This window comes from Mus caroli, unplaced genomic scaffold (genome assembly GCF_978045245.1).
Source record: "Mus caroli unplaced genomic scaffold, Mus_caroli_1 scaffold_8, whole genome shotgun sequence".
NCBI lineage: Eukaryota > Metazoa > Chordata > Mammalia > Rodentia > Muridae > Mus > Mus caroli.
The window spans coordinates 133,429,038-133,437,052 of NW_028227263.1; the positions used below are offsets into that span (position 1 = coordinate 133,429,038).

The 8,015-nt window shown below is 45.7% G+C and overlaps 1 pseudogene; it reads left to right on the plus strand.

The window, feature by feature from the left end:
• Window positions 1-537: 537 nt before the first annotated feature.
• On the plus strand, window positions 538-7,392 carry LOC147003598 (aurora kinase C-like; annotated as a pseudogene).
• Window positions 7,393-8,015: the final 623 nt, after the last annotated feature.

The following is an 8,015-nucleotide window of genomic DNA, read 5'->3' on the forward strand; positions in this document are numbered from 1 at the left end:
TTTTTGCTGCCTAATTCAGTATCTTGCTTTGTATCTTGCTTTGCTTGGGTTATTTCGGATTTTTAACCCCCAATACTTTGTTTTTCAAGACAGTATTTCTCTGTGTAGCTTTGGCTGTCCTGGAACTTGCTCTTTTAGATCAGGATGGCCTCAAACTCAGAGATGCCCTGTGCATCCTGAGTGCTGGGATTAAAGGCATGTGCAGGATTTGTAAAGATTTTAATTCACTATTCTAATAAACATAAATTTCATCGTATATGACAGAGGTGACACATATTTACTGTTTCTTACTATGGGGTCCTCGAGGTTGATTGCTGGTCCTCTGTACCTACACAAACACCTAATGCCCCTCCTGCTGACCTCCTCAAATGGTACTTTCCTTGCTAGTGATTTTAGGCAACTTCTGGACCCACACCCACCATCCTATAGGGCAAGCAGCCTGGCTTCTCAGATGGGCCTATTGGGCATGCTTATGACTTCAGAAAGATAACCAATGGATATCAGCTGGGATCTACTAGACTCTGCCAAAGCGCAGGATTACCAGTGTGTGTGTCCCTTGTGTCCCAGAGTGGGTGAGACGTTACGGTGGTTGGGGAGGCTGGAGTCAGAGTGCTACCTGCCTACCCTTTTCCAGGATCTAAGAAACTATCAGGACTTCAACTTACCCTCACCTCTTTAGAGTTCAGGGAAGAGTTACCTCCTTCAGGCTGGGCTTCACACACAAGTAAGAGATAGGAGAACCTGGACCGACTCTAAGGTGGTGGCATGTATATGATAGATCCCTGCAAGCAGGAGGATGAGGCAGCAGGATGGGGACAGTTAGAGGTCACTGAGGTCCCCAAGCCAGGGTTGTGGAATGTGTGTGTGTGCATTGGCAGTGAAGGCTTCAGCCTTCTCTCTCTGCCTCATTCTTCCTATCCCTAAGTCCCTCTTGCTCTCTCCCTCTCCCTTTCCACTCTCCTCCCTCTCTTTTCTCTCCTCCATCTTTTCCTGGGCTCACCCTCCATCTCTACTTCTCCTGCAGTCCTTCTTTTTCACCTTCTCCCTTTTTCCTTTCCCTTCCATGCCCTCCCTACAATGTTCTTGATGCCCCTTTCCCTCTCCAATACCCTTTCCCCTCCCACCCTCCCCCAGTCTCTGACAGGGTGATTTTCTTGTGTACTAAGTGGGCCTCAAAGTAGCTATGGATTGCAATGTGACTTTGAATTCCTGCCTCCTTGTCTACCTCCCACAGACTATGGTTGCTATTTAGCATCACCAGGCCCATTTTTCCTCTCTCTCTTTCCTTAGCTACTGGCCAGATGGAGCCCAGCACCTCAACCAGGTGCCAAAGTTTCTAGAAGAAAGAAAATGGGACTCAGGTGACTAGTAAGCAGGGCAAGAGGAGCATTGGCTCATGGATCTAAAATTCTATTTTCCCTATGGAAGACCAGTGCTGAGGTTGTGAGCTCAGTGAATGAGGAAGGGGAGCGGTTGGGGACCCCTGACTCTTCCTAGTCTCTGATATGAGGTCATCTCTTCCATCTATTCAGGAATCATTTCACCATCAGTGACTTTGAAATTGGGAGTCCTCTGGGCAGGGGGAAATTTGGGTGTGTGTACTTGGCTCGGGTCAAGGAAAATCATTTCATCCTGGCCCTGAAGTTCCTCTTCAAGTCTGAGATAGAGGAGGAGGGATTGGAGCACCAACTACGAAGGGAAGTAGAGATCCAGGCACACCACAGTAAGCCTGATCTTTGTAGAACTCAGAGGTGGAGTTCTCCAGCGCCTGCTTCCCTCTTGCTGCTCTTGACCTCTGAACTCAGTCTTCATGACTCCCAAATAAACATTTTGTTTTCCACCTGAAGATTTTTTCTAACTCATCCAGTTAGGACAATTCTCTCCTGGTATCAGACACACCAGTTTCAAGTGTACACACATGTGCAGGTCAGAGGTCAACCCCCAGTGTTGCTCCTCAGGTGATGCACATCTTTTTAAAAAAGGTGTTCCTTTGTCCAGAGCCCCTGAGAAGCAGAGGCATGTGGACCACTGGGTGTGAGGCCAGCCTGATGGTTCTCAGTGAGTTCCAGGTCATCCAGAGTTACACAGTGAAACTCTGCCCCAAAGTAATCGGTTTTGTCTTATACCCACTTACTTAGTTTTGGTTTTGATAATTTGGAGACAGGGTTTCTCTGTGTAGCCATGGCTGTCTTGGAATTTGCTCTGTAGATCTAGTAGGCTGCTCTTGAACTCGAGATTTGCCTGCACCTGCCTTTGGAGTGCTGAGATTAAAGTCTTGCACTACTCAGCAATTTTATTTTCTTTTGTTTTGTTTTACGGGGAGTGGTGGCACATGGGCTACATGTGAGTCACAGGACACATGTGGAGGACAACTTGCAGGAATTAGTTCCTCTCTTCCACATACAGATTCTGGGAGTGGTACTCGGGTTAGCACACTTGGCAACAAATGTCTCTGTTTGCTATGCATCTTGCCTGCCTTGACTCTTCCTTCCTTCCTCCTTCAGACTCCCGAACATCCTTCACCTGTACAACTACTTCTACGATGACACTCGGATATACTTAATTCTGGAGTATGCTCCAGGAGGTGAGCTCTATAAGGAGCTTCAGAGTAATCAGGAGTTGGACCAGCAGCGTACAGCCACGGTGAGGGGAGTTCTGGGACCAAGGATGCACGCAGTGATGACAGTTACTGATTGTAGCTGCCAATATCCCTTCCCAACTCTTCTTAACTTACTCTTTTGTGTAGTAGTGTGGGATGTGGGGTGGGGGAGCATACAGGCCGTAGTGGGCACATATAGAAGTCATGAGACAACTTGGGGAGGAGTCTGTTTTCTCCTTTCACTTTTATATGGCTTCCAGGGTTGAAACTCAGGTCACCAGGCATGTACAGCAAGCTCTCTTACCTACTGAGATATCTTGCTGGCCTTCATCTCTTGTTGTTCTGATTTGCAAGAAATCTTGGTAGATAGCCCAGGCTTCCCTGAAATCTCCAGGATGATGCCTGGCTCAGGGTGCTGTATTTCCCTTCCTGGGGCAGAGTCTTTTCTAAGCAGCTCAGAATGACTTGGAAATCCTGTATAGCCCAGGTTAACCTTGAGTTTGCAACCTTGTAACTCCTAGGATGATAGGCCACCCAGCTTTGGACTCTTTGTTTCCATGAGGGTTGTTTGTTTGTTTATTTGTTTGTGTGGTTTTGATTTTTAGGTGTGCTTACATGTAACTTGTTGGTCTAGTTCTAGTCTAGTGTGTTTATGGTCTTAGGTTAATCCCCAGTGTAGCCACAGAATATTATTATTGATAGATTAGATTTTTTTTGAGATAGGGTCTCTCACTTCTTGTCTGACCTAGAACAATATAGACAGGCTGGCCTCAAATTCACAGAAATCCTCTTGCCTCTGCTTCCCTAGTGCTGGCTACCACACCTGGTGTCGTTCTTATCAAGCATTAGATTGCAACTGGGGCTGGAGAAACAACTCATTGGGTAAGGATGCTTGCTGCCTAGGCTGAACACCAGCATCCTGGGTCCCACATGGTTAAAGTAGAGATAAAACCCAGAAGGTTGTCCTTGTACCTCTCCATGCACTTATTCACATATATAGGCACAGAATAAGAAATAAATGCAATGAAAATAGTATATGAAAAGTCCAACTCTCTTAGATAGAAAATGAAACCATAAACATATATTGGAAAGCTAGCTGGGCATAGTGTTGCTGGCCTATAATTCCAGAACTTTGAAGGCTGGGGCAGAAGGCTCAGGAGTTCAAGGTCAGCTTGATCTACATATCAAGTTTCAGGCCATAAGGTTACATAGTGCAACCTTATGTCATAAAAGGAAAAAAGAAAAAGGTACCTAGAAATTGTAGGGTGCTCTAAGAAAAGCCCTAGAACTCTATCCCTGCACCATCAGTTGACTTTTCTGGACAATAAAATCTCTGACTCCTGTAGCCTTCCCTCTGATCCTTTAGGGGAATGTTCTGATTGTCTCAGCTGTAGCCTCCCCCAGCTTTGAGTAGGCTGGCTCAGACCTTCCAGCCTCTGTGAATGAGACCACCTGGGGTGGAGCCTTCCCACCTAGATGGCTCTATTGTTCTGTCACCTGTGGCTGTTCTTCTTCAAAGAAGTAGCTACAGGTGAGAGGCTGAACCTGACTTCCTGAGAAATTCCTGAGATAGCCCACAACCTGTGGACTTGGTGACCCAATGTTAATAGCTCTGACAGACTAGTGTTAACAACTTAGCAACAAAGCATCAAGAAGCCTGGCATGGTGGGGGATGGGCCTCCCCCCTTTATAAGCACAGATCCTTAGTAAACATTGGGCCTTGATCAGAAATCTGTCTGGTCTCTACTTCTCTGACATTCTCTACCATACAGCTTCAGCCTCCCACTTGAGAGCTCAATCAGTGTGGCCCCAGGGGGCTACAGGGTCTGAAGGGACCATTTCTTGTGGTCTCATTCACAATAGCAGCAAGGTCTGAGCCAGCCTACTCAAGGCTGGGGGAGGCTACACTCAGCACAGCTTCTGTGTCTGGCTCCTGTTCTGCTAAGTCTATAGTGGAGGGGTGGGGGCTGGCTAGTTTATAACCATCGTGCTATTTAAAGACAGGCAGATCTCATGAGTTTAAGGCTGACCTGGGCCAGACAGTGAAGGCCCTCTTTTAAAAAGAACAAAGAGGCAAGTGGTGGTGACTGAGGCCTTTACTCCCTGAGCTACAGAGAGAGTTCCAGGATAGTAAGAGCTACAGAGAGAAACCCTGCTGAAAAACAAGGTCGATAGTAAGGCACCACTCTAAAGATTGTCCTCTATGCTCCCCATTGCTGTGTGTATACACACAAAGAGACAATAGAATTATTGTCGAAAACATGAGATTCCATAGTAATGATAAAATTTGTAATGTCTGTTCTACCTTACAGGGAATCTGTGAAAGTCTTCCCCCCACCAGACTGCTTTTGTTCACACAGATAATACAGAAGTTGTCAGATGCCCTGACCTACTGCCATGAAAAGAAGGTGATTCATAGGGACATCAAGCCAGAGAATCTCGTGCTTTGCCTCAATGGTCAGGTGAAGATCTCAGACTTTGAATGGTCTGTGTATACCCCCTCCCTCAGGTAGGTTGGATGGGATAGGGGTAGGAACCTCATACTAGTGAGGCATTTCCCAAGTGAATTCATCTCACATGGAAGGCCCAGATACAAACTGGGCCTTGTGGTTATCAAGCACCTTTCCAAATACACACTTTTAAAATCAACTTGCAAATTGAAAGAATTGGGTGGGTAGGGTAATGAACTCAGTAGATAAGAATAGTTCCTTTCTGATCAGGAAACCTGAGTTTAGATGGAAAGAACCTGTACAAATATAGCTGTGGCTATAGATTACTTTAACCCCTGCCTTGAGTGATGGAGACAGGCAGATCCTAAAAGCTAGCCAGCCACTGGCAGAAATGACTGGATTCAATGAGAGACCTTGCCTTAAAGAAATACATGAGTAGCTTAATAAAGACACTGAATGTCCTCCTCCTCTGTCTTTGTTAGTGTGTGTCTTTAGGCATGTACACACACACACACACACACATACACACACACACACACACACACATACACACACATACACACACACACATACACACACAATGCAAATAGAGCTTTGCTTTGCTTTCCTAGTCTTTATCAGTATTTGCCTTTGCCAGTAAGATTCCATGTAAAATTAGCAAGCATCCCAGGAAGGAATTTCTCCATGTTGATGAGCTACATTTCCTTGGTTCCTTTTGAGACGCACACCATCATTATGTACATCATAAATCTTCCTCAGTCACTGACTCTGACCACCAGGCTGGCCTCAGACTTACAGCAATCCTGTGATGTTATGCTACAGGTGATATGCTGCACCATGTTTTAAAACATGAGATTAGTGTTTCTTCCCTTATAGTATTTACTTTTTCTGAGTTGGTTTAGTTTTTTTAATTTTTATCTTCTATGTATGGATGTTTTGCCTGCATCTAGGACTTGTGCACCGTTTTTCATGCCTGTTCTCGTAGAAGCCAGAAGAGGGCATCAGTTGTTTTTAAGCAGCCACATGGATGCTGCAAAATCTGTCCAGGGTCTTTTAGAAGAGCAGCCAGTGCTCTTAACCACTGAGTCATCTCTCCAGCCCTGCCTTGTCTGACTGGTTGTGGACTGGTTCCTGTTGCAACCTTCCCAAATGCCAGAATTAAGAGATGTGAGCTATTACTATATGCATCTGCTTTCCCTGAATGTTAAACAAAAAGAAAACCTGTGTTTATTCTCATATGTGCATGCAGGCACACATGTGCCATGTTGTGTCTGGGAGGAGGGTGGGCATGTAAGAGGACACCTTCAAGACAGTCCCTCACCTTCCACCTTATTTGAGACAAGGTCTTTTGTTTGCTCTTTCATAGTTGCCTAGCTGGTCTAAAGACTTTCTATGATTCTCCTCTGCCTCCCCATCTCACTATAGAAGTTCTAGGACTATAGTCATGGACCCGGCTTTATGTGGGTTCTGGGGGATAGAACTCAGGTCCTCAGGAATTCCCCTTCCAATTGCTTTGCCCCCTGACTCACCTCCTATAGCCCCTCTGAATCTTGAACCATATTAACAGTTGGTGTTTATGAACAGTTTTCCTTGCCTCAGGCATGCACAGGAGTGACTCTTCAGGATGTCCCTGTGTCTCCCATTTCCTTGGAAGCTGGACAGCGAAGATTTCCCATTTTTTAAGCCTATGCACAGTGCAACCTTCTGTGTCCTGTTCTAGGAGAAAGACAATATGTGGGACTCTGGACTACTTGCCCCCCTGGAAATGATAGAGCAGAAACCATGCAATGAGATGGTTGATCTGTGGTACATTGGGGTCCTCTGCTATGAGCTGCTGGTGGGGAAGCCACCCTTTTTGAGCAGCACTTCCAGTGATACATACAGATGCATCCACCATGTATGATGTGTTCGAGCACACGCTCATTCTCGTGCGTGCGCACGCGCGCACATACACACACACACACACACACACACACACACACACATATACACACATGCACAACATTCACCAGGAAGCCAGATAGTGATGGCTCCTGTGTGGGCCTTTGGGACTGAAATGTATACAAAAGATAATCTGCTAAAACCAAAAGGGTGCCATGAGGAGACTTATAGCACAGAGAGATTACAAAAAGAGAATAACTAGATTCTATTCTTCTTCCCCTGGCTCATTAGGTGGATTTTAAGTTTCCTTCATCAGTGCCTGCAGGAGCCCAGGACTTGATCTCCAAGCTTCTTAGGTACCATCCTTCAGAGCTGCTCTGCCTGGCCCACATCCTGAAGCACCCCTGGGTCAGGGAACACTCTTGAAGGGTGCTGCCTCGCTGTGTTCAGATGACTTCCTGAGCCCTGTCCGTCTCTATCCCTATATATTTCTTCAGGAAGCTCTCCAGGCTCTTTTGTTAGTGTGTGTGGTTTGCTTGTTTTCTCTTTTATGAAATGATGTTAATTAAAACTGATTATTTTAGCATCAATCTTCTTGCTTGAGTGAGTTAGTGTGTGGATTGAATTGAAACGTTTGTCTTACATGAGTGATAGAGGTGGAGGCCAGAATCCCACACCAGGTGGCTCCCTCTAGTGCTCTCCATCTCATATTCTGAGAGGATAAATCTCTGAACTGAACATGAAATCACCAAGTGGGCTTGACTGACTGGTAAATAAAACACAGTATTTCTCCTATGTCAAGCTCCCCAGTGCAAAATCACAGAAGCACTAAAGTATGCCCAGCTTGTACCAGGGTGCTGGGGATCAAACTCAGTCCCTGTGCTTCTGCACATGGACAGAGGCACACCCATGCTTACACACACATAAAATAACCACTAAATGAAAGGAAGTTGGTGTATAAGGAGAGATAATGTATGTGTAGAACTGGGGGTCCTGTCTAGAGCACTCAGTTTATCAGCTTTACATTTGCCCTGATTTTGGGCAAACATTCCAGACATACAACACTGCAAACTACCTTCTATACA